This window comes from Lotus japonicus, chromosome 2 (assembly GCF_012489685.1).
Source record: "Lotus japonicus ecotype B-129 chromosome 2, LjGifu_v1.2".
In the NCBI taxonomy this organism is placed as follows: Eukaryota; Viridiplantae; Streptophyta; class Magnoliopsida; order Fabales; family Fabaceae; genus Lotus; species Lotus japonicus.
The window spans coordinates 71,131,341-71,146,759 of NC_080042.1; the positions used below are offsets into that span (position 1 = coordinate 71,131,341).

The 15,419-nt window shown below is 35.2% G+C and overlaps 1 long non-coding RNA gene across 4 annotated transcripts; it reads right to left on the reverse strand.

Moving 5' to 3' along the window:
* Window positions 1–1,758: 1,758 nt before the first annotated feature.
* On the reverse strand, window positions 1,759–4,641 carry LOC130735629 (uncharacterized). Of its 4 annotated transcripts, none has more exons than XR_009018520.1 (4): window positions 4,373–4,641; window positions 3,159–4,032; window positions 2,781–3,060; window positions 1,759–2,226 (listed from the first exon to the last, which is right to left on the reverse strand). It is a non-coding gene; the product is annotated as an uncharacterized LOC130735629 (long non-coding RNA). The 4 variants fall into 4 exon arrangements; XR_009018519.1 differs by having other exon boundaries at window positions 3,159–3,225; window positions 3,943–4,641; XR_009018521.1 differs by having other exon boundaries at window positions 3,159–3,225; window positions 3,366–4,641.
* Between the last annotated feature and the right edge of the window lie 10,778 nt (window positions 4,642–15,419).

Sequence of the window (15,419 nt, forward strand, 5' to 3'; positions counted from 1 at the left end):
TGTTAAATCAAACCTTTTGATACTTCTATTATCAGCATTAGCTTTTATTTTAATTTTGTTGCATATGCGTTTATGAATCCAGTTGTTTATTTGTTCACAGCTTGCAATTATGCTGAATAACCCGTATTCAATCTGTAATTTTGGGTGAATTGTAGCCTTTAAATTAGAGATGTTCTGATCCATTTTGATAGTGAAGCCTATTTTTTATTAGTTTGCAATTGTGGATCATCTTGTGTTACTTTAGTAGAGGAGTTAATTATGCAAATCTGTTTACTGTGATTTTGTTTTGCTGCATATCAAAACTGTGTTCAATTGTTGTTGTTTTGGCCTGATGAGATTAACAATTTTACAGTTACTTGAGTGCCTTTGTCTGGCCATTGTTGTTTTCAACTTATTTATCTGAACTTGAATACTTGCATTTCCTTATAGATGAGGGTGAGGGTTATAGATGAGGGGTGGTGAAATACTGAAATGTGTTCTCTGCAATGGATTTCAGTAGTGGAAATTTAACTGCATGGATGTCCAAGTGTATTGTGGGAAATCCAATTATCTCAATATTGTTTTTGTGGACTTGCGTAAAACATTTTGGATGCAATGCAGCAATGCACATGTTTAGGGATTTTTCGTTACTATTGGCTTGTTCTGTGCTTTCAACTAAAGGTTGAGTCTTACATTGTTTGAAGTTAATTTAAAGGTTTTATTGTTTGGTTAAGATTCTTCATTGGTTTGCTCATGGTGATACATGTTTGGAATTTGAGTTTTGCACCTGATTTGGTTAACTCTGCATTACTGTATACTTTTGTGTGTTGGCTTGGTCTGCCATGCTAGATGTCGGGTATCTGATCTTCAGTTCATTTCTGTTAAAGGATATTTTATAGTTTTCTGTTGGTTAACACTGTATTACTGGATATTTGACAGTTTTCTTTGGTTAACAATGTGATGATTAATCTATTTTTAAAGTACAATAGATAGATGTGTATACTTTATGTGAAGAAGTTCTTTTGCTTCTAGCATAGAATTTTCATATCAGGGTCTCTAGCAGAAAGACAGTGGTTAGGGTTCTTGTGGATCTTGCACACCAAATGATGATTTGGCTAACGTCACCAAAGCACAGCAAAGCTATTTTTAAGAGACTAAAACGTAAACGTCTCAAAACTAAAAAGTAAAGGATGTTTAACTCTTATTATCCCCTCCTACCCCTTTAAAAGCGTTACTTATTGGGTTGATGTATATTTAGGATTAAGATTCACCCTGATAGTTCCAAACAGAAATACAGAAATCGGTATCTTTTTTTGGGTTTATTAAATGTCTTCCAGTCACACATCATCATGACATTTACTGAATTCCATCTATATTTGTGTTAGGCTTCATCTTGATGAGTCTTTGTTTTTTATATAAGTTGATTCATTTTTTTTTTTTTTGAAGAAAAAAGTTGATTCATCTTGATAAACGTATAACCATCTTTGTTTTTTTATCCTGGGACTAGTGTGTTTTAGTCTTCCTAAATAATTAATTCTGATTTACAAACTACAAAAAAGAAAAGCACAATTGTGGCGGTGGAGAACCGCCAAAGTTACCGCCTCAAAATTGGAAATTGACAGAAAAGCAACTTGGTCAATTTTGTGGCGGTTCAAAACCAGCACAAAAGGAGATGTTGCGTGGCCCACAAATCTTTATTGATAAACCATACGTCAAGATATTCTTACGACTTGTCTTCTGTCGGTATATGTAGAGAAAAATCTGGTAATTTGCGGCGGTTTTCTTTTTTTTTGCGGGCGTTTCTAACCCCTGCAAGTAGAACTTCAGAGAATACAAAAAACATTATACTGTGGTAACAACATCGAAATAAGTAATCCAATAACTGGCAATACAATATAGACAATATAATTAGCCAACAAAGACATGTTATAAACAGATCAAACATAAATTACGGTAACATTAGATGACATTTGAGCATTGTAAGGTCATAAACATAGACAAGTGAACTCATCTCAATTTTCCTAAAACACTATCAAAGACAAGTGCTCGGCCTTGATCACTAGTTTCTCCATGTCGATTAAATTCCCATGCCATGTCAAACACCCACTTCCACCACTCCTCACATCAGCAACTGTATGGGTTGTATGAGAGCAGTTAAGCATTCCTTCTGACATTGTTCCAAGCAGCGTCTCTCGAAACTCGGAAGGGACTATAATCTAGAGATTTCTGATATGAACCCAGCATGTACTGCAAAAAAAAAATGCTCAAACTTTTAATTAGCACATGTATAAGAATGATAAGAAATAAGAAATAAGACTGCATTTGGCATCAAATTTTGATCGCGCCTATCAGCATAAAACACTTCTGATATTTGCTCTGATGTGTGATAAGCAACACTGAAGTACAATAGTACTACTAATCAAATTGAGTGAATCGGAATCACATCATTAGTTAAAAAAATCAAAGGCACATTTCAGTCAAGAGAAACAAAAAATGATGTAATGCCCCACATGTGCACACCCCAACAAATTATCCATATATGTGAGAAAAGAACAAAATAATTCTCCCATCCAAAATAATTCTATCCATAGGATCAACTATCAAGTATCAACACAGGTTAATTCATAAGTTATGTAATGCCAAAAGTAATTGTGGTTACTTCACCAATGAACTTATACTAAAAATCAATTTAAATTGAACTTAAGGAAATATATAGAGCAAAGTAAGATAAGTCACCCAATTGGCATACTAAAACATGATTATATGTAAAGCTGCTGAGTTTGAGGTAAAGATGAACCGACCTTAAGAATGGGCTAGACATGCTCATGAAGATTAAATATGAGCTCTTCATATGCTTTCATCAATTTGAGTAACCTGTGCATCATAAAAAAATAAAATTGTACCAGATTTACAAAAAAATGGTCTGCATAGCAGACCACATATACCCAAAAAAAAGCCAGTTCAATTAGCCTTGCACAAGTCCATATATTTCCCTGATTTCTACATAATGGCACTTAGGTGGGTGTTGTATGGGTGCAGTGTGATGTCCAGAGCAACTCTCAATCTGGTGCCGTTGTCAACCTGAAAGGCATAATCAATTATCAGTTCATGTAGACTTATAAAAAGTATTTTTAAAGATAAATGTAAAGCTTATAATATCCCAAATTAGTTGATTTTACCTCAATTCTATATCCATTCTTGCCCATTTCCATCATCCACTTTGCCACCCAAACACCACAATTATTTCTAGAAACACAAACAGAAAACAAATCTTAATTGTGATGAAGTTAAATAGACATGTTGCAAGGTATGATCCATCCCTTAAAAAGGTGATAAAATTAAGATATCGTCATTCTAATATATTAGAAAGAGACATTGAAACTTACAATCCATTCCTCTGGACACCTATACCATCTGGAATGACAGTGGTAAACAATGAAGTCTTAGATCTTTCCGTTGTCATTAGAGCATCTCCAATGTAGTCCTTATTTTGGGACCTTAAAATAAGATCCAGATCTTATTAGATCCCACCATTGGAGCTATCCTACATGGCATGAGATCTTAGCAAAAGCTAAGATCCGTGCCTTAGCTCAGGTACTCTCAAATGTGGGATCTTAAATAAAATATTTTTTTTCTCTCCTTCAATACCATACTCAGAGTGAAAATTAGGGAAGAAAATTAATAATATAAATATATTGGGTACTGTGTGTCCAGACAAAAGTAAAATAAGATCTCAACCACTAGAGTGAAATGTGCATGAAGACCTTATGAGTGTCTTAAATCTTATGTGGCAATTTGGGCCCACAAGAATTGAGTTAAGTCCCAAAATAAGTTCCTACCATTGGAGATGCTCTTAGTGGGGATAAAGATCTACATTAATACAATACAATTTCAGACTATATGCAATGAACATGAATAAGATAGTGTATATTGGTATCAAAACTGAAGCGCGTGGAAGTGTACCATGCTAGCAAAGTTAAGGTGCCCCATGAATGCCTTCTAGTACCACTTGATCATGGCCGCTGTACTCTGGCTCCCAGTTTGCACAAATTGCTTTAAAAGTGAAGATATCGTCAGATATTTGGTTACAGATGCATTTGGCTGCCCTATATTGCAAAGTTCAATGGATTTTCTTCCTGAATTTATGCTCATCTTGAAACCCATAATTTGACTATCGATTAGATTAGCATTCGAAACAGGTTTAAAAAATAGAACTCAAATACCAACCAACATACAATAGTAGACATAGGCACATAGCTCATTAGAATGATTTTAAAACAATGAGATTAAATAAACAAAAAAAGAGTGAGAAAACAAAGATTAAAAGTGAAAAAAGAGTAAAGAGGATGGTGGTGGAAGTGGGCGACAGCGGAGATCGAGGACGAGACTCTACCCATAGCTACTTCTGTCCATAACGGCGGTGAAATCCACTCCCTCAACGGTGGTGGCGAGAGAGAGAGAAACGGACGAGAAAGAGCACAGCGCTGGTCTATGAGTGGTGGTGCGGCGATTTCGTGGTGATTTGAAGGAGGAAGCGAATGCAAGGAGGAGGAAAGAAGGAGAAGAGTTTGGGGGTTGAGGAAGGTGAAGAGGATGTGGCTGGGGGAGGGCAACAACTTGGGTGGCGGCGCTGGATAGGAAGGAGGTTATGGAATTGGGCTGCTAGGTTTCTTCCCTAAAATTAAATGAATTTGGAATTTTCCTCACAACTAGTTTTATACCCGTGCATTCACGGGTGAAATTTGGTATATATTAGTATTATTTTGATATGGTTTAAAAATTATAAAGTAAATGGAGTTAAGTGTAGATAACAATGACTATTCAAAAAAAAATGCAAGTTTAACTGAAATAGTGGAAACGTTATTATACACTTATCAACATCTAAGCTTTTAGTATTAATTAGACATTTTGTCTTTAAAATTAAAAGTTAAGGTTAATGGACTATTTCTTGTACATTAAAACATGAGTATCCTCTTTTTGAAAGACTTGTTTTGTAAACATACTATAAAATGTGACACGTGGATTATCTAAAGATCTTGAAATTAGAAGACACCATAATAGGTCCATTTAAGCACATTGTCACGTTCCAAAGTTTAATTCCAAATATGTCATCATATTGAAACCAATGCACATTTATAAGCAAGAAAAAAAACTATGTTTGCTTTCATAGTCTGATAATGAATTAAAAGAAAAAGGGTCATTCTGCTACATGTTTCAAAAGCATCATCATTGTGAATTTCACGTTGTTTGACATGATCACTTGACAGTGGCCGGCTCATCCTTACTACACAGCTCTATAATAGATTGGAAAAAATATATAAGAGAATGATTGTGTAAGAGAGAGTTTCCATGTTGTGTCTTTATTATGTAGTATAAGATTAATAATTTAGCGTCAATAGCTACAGCAGGCAACTTCTTCTCCCTGAAAATTTCAGAACCATCAATTTCATCACAAAATAACATGATGACCTGCCCGTGTCATAGATTCGGGGAAACCAAGCTCAACCACAGCTCGTGACAACAAAACTTCATTGTGACTTTATCTATATTTACAAAAAGATCATATTCCAGGTTGAGTACAAAACTTCATTGTGACTTTATCTATATTTACAAAAAGATCATATTCCAGGTTCAGTATGAAGTACAAACATGATCCAAGATGCTCAATTAACAATACATATCATAAACCTATCAGTTCACCTAGGATGAGGTTACTGAATACTTGAGGTAAGTTAGAAAACCAGAAAATGCATATTAAACTGGTTAAGTTATTGGAATGGATCTGATTGAAGTTTTTAAATCAGCATTTCTTCTGTCTAGAACGCATCTGATGATGGAAGATGGTTGTTCTAATTAGGACATTATGAATTCCTCTTGCATTTCTTTTCAATATATAACTCACATTACACTTAATTTAAAATAATATATGCAGTGTTATTTGTTTAGTTCTTCTCGTTGTTTAATGGTTTTGCCAAACTTGAGGTGATCATTTGTGTTTTTAATTTATGACTACATGGTTAATTTTGTCCCCCCAATTAAAACTCTTGTTCTTGGACTGATAAATGAGAAATATCATGTTTCCATGTGTATTATTAATCTTGGATATCCTCAGCCATGCACTTGCAAAGTTCATTCTTCACTAAGTTGACACCACTATGACATGAAGATGAAACAGAATAGGCAATTAATATTTTAAGAGTATGATTTTTGCTTGCAATGCCATATCTTATATGCCAATTGCTGAAGAGATGTGAATATCCCAGAACTTAATCAATGATAAAGGATATTCTATAAACATTAAATTGCTGAAGAGTTGTGAATATCCCAGAACTTAATCATTCTTTTGTTTTATTTTTCTGCTAAGAAAATAGAACCACAAATGTCTTGTAAAAAGACCCTTTTAATCTCAATAATCACTAAATGCATTTAAATAAGTCCACTATGGTATTGCTAGAGCGAGCTTGAAGTCTATCATCACCTATTTGGAATCATGATTTAATTTATGAATTCTATTTAGGCTATGCTCTGATCTGAACAATTATAATGCTAGATAACAATAAGATGGCTTGCTGCGTAATAATCACTAAATGCACGGGTGGTAAGAAAGTAACAATGAAATTAGAATGTTCTAATAATTAGAACCCAAGTAAAAGATAAGGAACTCACAACATGTAGTAAGACAGAAGAGTAGGCACATGGAGATCTTTGTTGTTACCAATCAATTTAAGTTGCGGCCATCCAAGTCCATTGTTTTTCATCATGTTAAATGCCCCACCTGTAATGTAAATTAAATACGTCATTGCAATGCAGGAGAGAACCATGTGGACCAAATTTCCAGCAATCATAAGAAGGAGAAGATGAAATCAAACCTGTATAGAGTGCAAGAAATTTTATTGTATCAAGTACAGTAGTCAAATGTTTGATTAAAATAGGCAAGGTTTGATTTTCGTAGGATAAGAGGGAAATTTAAATTATTAATGATTTAGTCAAACGTAATTTTATCAAAATAATAAATGACAATTAACTCAGATAGTTTATCAAATAAGATTCTTGAGATGGAGCAGGGAAGTGGTTAAAATGGGCAAGGTTTGAAATTCCGGACTTATTTTTCTGAACAATTAGTTATTGTAATTTACTAATTGATACTAATATCTCGAAATTTAAAATTTAAATTTCTCACTTAAAATAGGCAAGGTTTGATTTTTGTAGGAAAGAGGGAAATTTAAATTATTAGTGATTTAGTCAAACGTAATTTTATCAAAATAATAAGTGACAATTAACTCAGATAGTTTATCAAATAAGATTCCTGAGGCTGAGATGGAGCAGGGAAGTGGTTAAAATAGGCAAGGTTTGAAATTCCTAATTTGAAGGAGTTTTGAAATTCAAATTTTGATAGGGAAGTGGTTATAACAAATTTTACAGTGATTTTGTGTATGTAGAATCATAAGGAAAAAATCAGAAACATAGAAATCATGTGCTATAATTCGAAACATCTCACCTCAGGACCAGCAATAACATTTTGCCCCCTTTGTCTCCCTGTGTTGCTGGCTTTCATGTCACTGACAGAGCAAAGAAATGCATCTGGCTACAGAAAATTCAAAGCAAAGTTATATATGTATTCTGGCCCTCATGTTAGAAAAGAAAACAGTCCAAAGGACCAAAAAAAAAATAGTTATAAACAAATTAATTATACCTGGCACAAAATCTATCCATTAAGCATTGCTAAATCAATCTGTATTTGATCAACACACAAATAAATAAGATAAGTAACAGCCCATCATTTAACTGATTTGGACAGAAGTACAAACCAAGATAGAAAGATAGCAATTATATTTTGATAATACAAAGCAGCTTGATAAATATGGACAAATATATACTAATTTTTATGTCTTACCCTACGTTGATAGGAGTTAAGAAGAAAAAACCTTGATTAGTTGTATTCAAGGACTTTGGTGAATACAAAAATGGAGAAAATTTCTTCTCCGTACAGTGATCAGGTCACTGAGTATAGACATAAGTCAAACTGCAAAACTACTTAAAATTGCAAGTTTCCTAGAAGACTCATAAAAATCAGCAATTGATATGTATGAGACTAATGCCAATTTAAATCTATTCTCTAAAGGGTAAAAATTTGTACCACACCACTCAGTAAAGAAGAATCAATGATTAAACCTTCAATAATCACATTCATCTTCAACATTATAAGAACCAATTTGATATGCTGGATGAGAAAAGTCCATATAATAAGGAAAACCAAGTTGATATGCAGAATAAGAAAACCAAGATGGATCCAGAGACAGAATTTTTTCCACATATCCTTCCCTTATTCGACCAAATTGTGTATTGGAAAACAGACCTATAAACATTCAGATGTGAAAAAATCCAAGGATCCATATACAGAAATTTTTTCAGCAAATCCAAACTAAAACTAACCTATAAACATTCAGATGTGGAAAAATCAAAGGATCCAAAGCTATGAAAAATTCTAAATTGAAAGGTTAAATAACTACCTTGCCACTAACATCATTATTGATAGTTCATGCTGTAAATTGTCCAAAAAATGAAACTTGAATATATCCAGCAGTGCATTGGTGTGAAGACTAAAATTGAAGCAAGCATCTGAAAAATCAAAATATAACAAAAGGGGGTTTAGAGTGCTCATAGAGAGAAAAAAAAGCATCGAAGCAGTGAGAGAAGAGAGAAGAAATCAAACCACGGTGTAAAAGCTTGTTGTTATTTCTACAATTTATCAGTACCTGCACAAGTTGAAGTGTTTGGTTAAAACCTCTCACATACAATTTATCAGTACCAGCAAGAAAGGAAATGTTCAGTCACAAATCATCAAATCATATAATGGAAACATGTCCACTAAATTACTTGCTTGGAAATCCATTTGATGAATTTTTTGTTCTAAACTTGAAATCTAATCTCTCTCTACTCCCAGGGTCCCTAACCTCTTAAAGAGGACAATGTAGAGAAAAAACAAACATTTTCCAGCTGTATAATACCTTATTATTTCATCTTTAAGCTTCTCAAAATTAGGTCTTCAGAGCAGCGGCAGTGCGTGAGAATGACAAACAATCCTAAGATGGCACGCTTCGACAATAACAAAACGGAGGGAGGGGATGATGGGAATGATGGCTAAGATTCACGGTTTGAGGCATGAACGCGTAACTGTGAATGGGCTTCCAGCCACCTGCGAAGAAACGACGGTGAATGGTGGATAAGCAGAGGAGAAGGCATGGCCATAAATTGCACTGAATTGGAAGATAACAGTAGAAATTGAGGGGATCAAACCTGGGCCTTGACCTTGAGATCGATGTGTGCGCCCTGATCGGTGGGCTTGTCTTCCTCGTTGCTGGTATCATCGGCGGACATCTTCAACACTGTCACGGAACGCAAAACTTATGCCACCACCATCAATGAGTGATTGGGTCATTTTGAAAAACCGGAGATAGAGAGGGAGAGAAGGTAGTGATTTGAGGATGAGATTTCGGAGGAAAAGTTAAGAGATAATGAAAAAGTAAAAAAACGAAAAAGGTCAAAAAATTGCTTGAACTGCCACGTGGATTAGTGGTGGAGAAGGCCTGTGAGATGCCACCTGAAATAGTGAGACCCTGAACTATTCTTATTTCTATATATTATGGATTTCAAAACTTTGAAATTACGTTAGCGCCAACATGTCCCGCCAGTTTCAAAAAAAAAAAATGTCCCGCCAAAATTCTCATATATTTTTTTAAAAAAGATCGACATTATTATTTAGAAAATGAGTTACTTATTATTTCATGTCGACGATTTATTTTTATTAATATTTACTTATTTTAAAAATTCATTACTTCATATTTCATGTTGACGATTTGCTCCGATCGACTCTTCAACCATATGACTCGGACATCATACAGCTAGCCCACGAAGGATGCTTTTAAGCATACACCTAAGAGGTAGCATGTAGGACATGGGCTAGGGTCGAGCCCTCTCGATTTACTTATTGTTCGATCAATTTTTGTGTAATGATTATCTTGAATTTACATTATTTGGTTCATATGAAGTCATCGGCATGAGGACATTTCGTATCAGGGTTCAAAGTAGAGGTTTTTATGTCAACTCTAGCTAAGAGATCTGCACATTCCTCACTAATACCCTAAGTATTTTAGGTCAATCCTAACTAAGAGTTATACTTATTCTTGTGTTAATCCTATCTAAACTTCAACGAGCTTCAATGAGCCAACAAGGGATGCTTAGGCCTAATAAGAAAAGTCAGGTGTCCCAAGTGCATCCATAAGCTTCAATGGGCCAATAAGGGATGTTTAGGCCTAATAAGAAAAATCAAGTGTCTCGAGTGCATTCTTAAGCTTCAATGGGCCAATAAGGGATGCTTAGGTCCAATAAGAATAGTCAAGTGTCTCAAGTGCATCCTTAAGCTTCAATGGCCCAGTAAGGGATGCTTAGGCCTAATAAGAAAAATCCAGTGTCTCGAGTGCATTCTTAAGCTTCAATGGACCAATAAGGGATGCTTAGGTCCAATAAGAATAATCAAGTGTCTGAAGCGCATCCTTAAGCTTCAATGGGCCAATAAAGGATGCTTAGGCTCAATAAGAGAAGTCATGTGTCTCAAGTGCATCCTTAAGCTTCAATGGGCCAATAAGGGATGCTTAGGCCTAATAAGAAAAAACAAGTGTCTCGAGTTCATTCTTAAGCTTCAATGGGCCAATAAGGGATGCTTAGGTCCAATAAGAATAGTCAAGTGTCTCAAGTGCATCTTTAAACTTCAATGGGCCAATAAGGGATGCTTAGGCCCAATAAGAGAAGTCATGTGTCTCAAGTGCATCCTTAAGTTTCAATGGGTCAATAAGGGATGCTTAGGCCCAATAAGAATAGTCAAGTGTCTCAAGTGCATCCTTAAGCTTCAATGGGCCAATAAGGGATGCTTAGGCCCGATAAGAGAAGTCATGTGTCTCAAGTGCATCCTTAAGCTTCAATGGGCCAATAAGGGATGCTTAGGCCTAATAAGAAAAAACAAGTGTCTCGAGTGCATTCTTAAGCTTCAATGGGCCAATAAGGGATGCTTAGGTCCAATAAGAATAGTCAAGTGTCTCAAGTGCATCTTTAAGCTTCAATGGGCTAATAAGGGATGCTTAGGCCCAATAAGAGAAGTCATGTGTCTCAAGTGCATCCTTAAGTTTCAATGGGTTAATAAGGGATGCTTAGGCCCAATAAGAATAGCCAAGTGTCTCAAGTGCGTCCTTAAGCTTCAATGGGCCAATAAGGGATGCTTAGGCCCAATAAGAGAAGTCATGTGCCTCAAGTGCATCCTTAAGCTTCAATGGGCCAATGAGGGATGCTTAGGCCCAATAAGAGAAATCACTTGTGTCTCAAGTGCATCCTTAAGCTTCAATTTCCCAATAAGGGATGCTTAGGCCCAATAAGAAAAGTCAAGTTTCTCAAGTGCATCCTTAAGCTTCAATGGGCCAATAAGGGATGCTTAGGCCTAATAAGAAAAAACAAGTGTCTCGAGTGCATTCTTAAGCTTCAATGGGCCAATAAGGGAGGCTTAGGTCCAATAAGAATAGTCAAGTGTCTCAAGTGCATCTTTAAGCTTCAATGGGCTAATAAGGGATGCTTAGGCCCAATAAGAGAAGTCATGTGTCTCAAGTGCATCCTTAAGTTTCAATGGGTCAATAAGGGATGCTTAGGCCCAATAAGAATAGTCAAGTGTCTCAAGTGCATCCTTAAGCTTCAATGGGCCAATAAGGGATGCTTAGGCCCAATAAGAGAAGTCATGTGCCTCAAGTGCATCCTTAAGCTTCAATGGGCCAATGAGGGATGCTTAGGCCCAATAAGAGAAATCACTTGTGTCTCAAGTGCATCCTTAAGCTTCAATTTCCCAATAAGGGATGCTTAGGCCCAATAAGAAAAGTTAAGTTTCTCAAGTGCATCCTTAAGCTTCAATGGCCCAATAAGGGATGCTTAGGCCTAATAAGAAAAATCAAGTGTCTCGAGTGCATTCTTAAGCTTCAATGGGCCAATAAGGAATGCTTAGGTCCAATAAGAATATTCAAGTGTTTGACGTGCATCCTTAAGCTTCAATGGGCCAATAAGGGATGCTTAGGCCCAATAAGAGAAGTCATGTGTCTCAAGTGCATCCTTAAGCTTCAATGGGCCAATAAGGGATGCTTAGGCCCAATAAGAGAAGTCATGTGTCTCAAGTGCATCCTTAAGCTTCAATGGGCCAATAAGGGATGCTTAGGCCCAATAAGAATAGTCAAGTGTCTCAAGCGCATCCGTAAGCTTCAATGACCCAATAAGGGATGCTTAGGCCCAATAAGAAAAGTCCGGTGTCTCGAGTGCATCCTTAAGCTTCGATGTGCCAATAAGGGATGCTTAGGCCCAATAAGAAAAGTCAAGTGTCTCAAGTGCATCTTTTCGATTTTTATCATGATACTATGTAATTTTTCTTATGGCCCCCGTAAGAAATTAAATATATACATATCGAGGTAGTTTGATACAAAAAAAGCAAAGTGTCGTAGCGGAGTTTTTGTCGATCGTCCCTCTACTCGTCCCGTGTTCGAATCCCAGTTGCCACATTTTAAAATTCAAATTTCTAACAAAAAAAATTTATAATACGGAAAAAAAGTTTTGGCAAGGATTCGAACCCCGGACACACAACAATACTTTCAATTGATTTACCACTAAGCCAAGCACAGCCTTTATGGTCATATTACGATTTAATTTATTTATAAACATATAATTACTCTTTGAATCCATCACTTTTTTGAGATGATAACACATTTGTTGGATTGTTATTTATTTTAGATTTTCAATTTCAAACTAATTATATATTTCTTCTACTTATAAAAATTGATTATATCAATTGATTTGCACTGTGGAGTCCGTTTCGATTATCGTTCGGTAAAATTGTGTTTGATCTAATTGGCCCCCCCGATATCCAAATCCTGGCTTCGCCGTCTAAGCTTAAATGAGCCAATAAGAGATGCTTAGACCCAATGAGGAAAGTCAAGTTTCTCAAGTGTATCTTTAAGCTTCAATGGACTATTAAGGGCTACTTTGACCTAATAAGAGAATTCAAGTGACCCTAAAGCATCATTAACCTTCAATGAGAACTGTCCAAAAAAAAAACCTTCAATGTGCCAATAAGAGATACATATGCCTATTTTTATTTTATGTATTGATCATATTTCATTATTATGCCTATATTTTTTTTTTCAATATTATATATTTTTTAAAAATATAATCAAACATGTTATCAACGTTATTTTTATTATTTTTAAAAAATTTAAACATAAAATTGGTAGTTAGGTGTCCCCGTATACATTTTCTTCTATAGAATTTAAGTCACTATACCTACGGATAATTGTCATTACTATAGCCTGTAGTGACATAAATAAATAATACTTTAAGACATTCTTACGGCTTGTTTTCCGTCGGTATATGTATTAACACTCAGGGGCGGAGCCAGAATATAATTGTGGGGGTGACTAAAGACCAAATGATATGTTGCTTAAAAAAAATTCAAATTTCCACATGTATAATATATTTGTAGCAAGCTTGGCAATATTAAAGGAAAACCAAAGAGTATTCTCAATGATGAAATAATTTGTAGCAAATATTGGTTTGAAGTACCTTATACCTCTTTTCATTATACTTAATTTTAATTAACTTTTTAATAATGGTGGCTAATTATTGTAAACTGAATTACTATTAGCAATTTAAAAATAAGTATCATATATTTAGTGTTGCAGCATGAGTCCAAGGTGGGACGGTGAAAAACTCAAAAAATAAATAAAAATATGTATGAAGTCTCCACCCTTAGATTTGAATAAAAGAGTAGTTTTTATTGAGATTTGATGAAAATAAGAATTGAACACATTTATATAATGGAAATACATAAAAAAAAATAAGTAACTACATGACACATGAATCCCATATTTACGATGAAACAAAACAAGCACTGTTATCATCTTCTTATTTTTAATTAAATAATTAATAGTTTACATAGTAATTAGTTATTATTATTATTATCTTTCTTAAAGAATACCTACCAAAAAAAATATTTCTTAAAGAATAGGGGTGGAACAGCACCAGGCCGTAAGGCCCTGAGACAAAAAGGGCTAATAGCCCAAATCTCAAATTGACCAATTCTTATAATAATATTTTAATATAGAAGCAAAAGAAATAGTAAAAATAAAACCTAAAAGAAAGATGGGGAGAAGTTGGGCGCCGCCTAGCAGAGAAAGAACTCATAGAAGGGGTTGGTCTCACACTCTCACTTACAGATATATACAAAACATGACCAGGGAGGGTTGTTATATTTTTATATCATATCAGTAATTCTCATAACAAAATCAGATTCTGGTTGTCCTTGTTTTCTCTTCTGCGTTCAGCGTTCTGCACTGTCCTCTTCTGCCTCAATTTTTTCTGCTTGATAAATTCTAAAAAGCCAGGGGTGACTAAGCAGGGGAAGTCACCCCTGTGCCTCCGCCACTGTTAACACTACAGAGAAAAATCTTGTATTTTGCGGGAGGTTCGGACTCCTACAAGTAGAACTTTAGAGAATACAAAAAACATTATACTGTGGTAACAACATCGAAATAAGGTAGTCCAATAATTACCAATACAATATGGACACTATAATTAGCCAACAAAGACCCCCATGGGTGATTCTCTCAAGTTTTTTCTCAATTTTCTGCCGTGGACATTTGTGGCGGTTTTTAGCTGCCACAAAATGTTGCAAGACGGCCACAAATGTTGATGCGAATTATTGGCAACATCTGTGGCGGTTTGAAACCGCCACAAATGTCCACTGCAGAAAATTGAGAGAAAAGACTTGAGAGGATCCGTTCTCATTTTAACAGATCAAACAGAAATACGTTAACATTAGATGACATTTGAACATTGTAAGGTCATAAACATAGACAAGTGAACTCATCTCAATTTTCCTAGAACAGTATCAAGGACAAGTGCTTGGCCTTGATCACTAGTTTCTCCGTGTCGATTAAATTCCCATACCATGTCAAGCATTCCTTCTCACACTGTTCCAAGCAGCGTCTCTCGGAACTCGGAAGGGACTATAATCCAGAGATTTCTGATATAAACCCAGCATGTACTGCAAAAAAAAGAAAATGCTCAAGCTTTTACTTAGCACATGTATAAGAATGATAAGAAATAAGACTGCATTTGGCACCAAATTTTGACCGGGCCTATTTCTATTCATTCAACAATTTCTTCATCATTAGCAAGATAATCAAGTAATAAGAGAATAAACATAAAAAAATTATGCAGTTTTCTCATCATTAGCAACTTATCTAATTTCAAACAGAAAATGCAAGCAGCAATGCAATTCAACTAAGGGCCATCAATTGAAAGCTAAAGTGAGGCACCTAGGAAGGGGAATCATCTCCTAACCTGTTATGATTTATGCA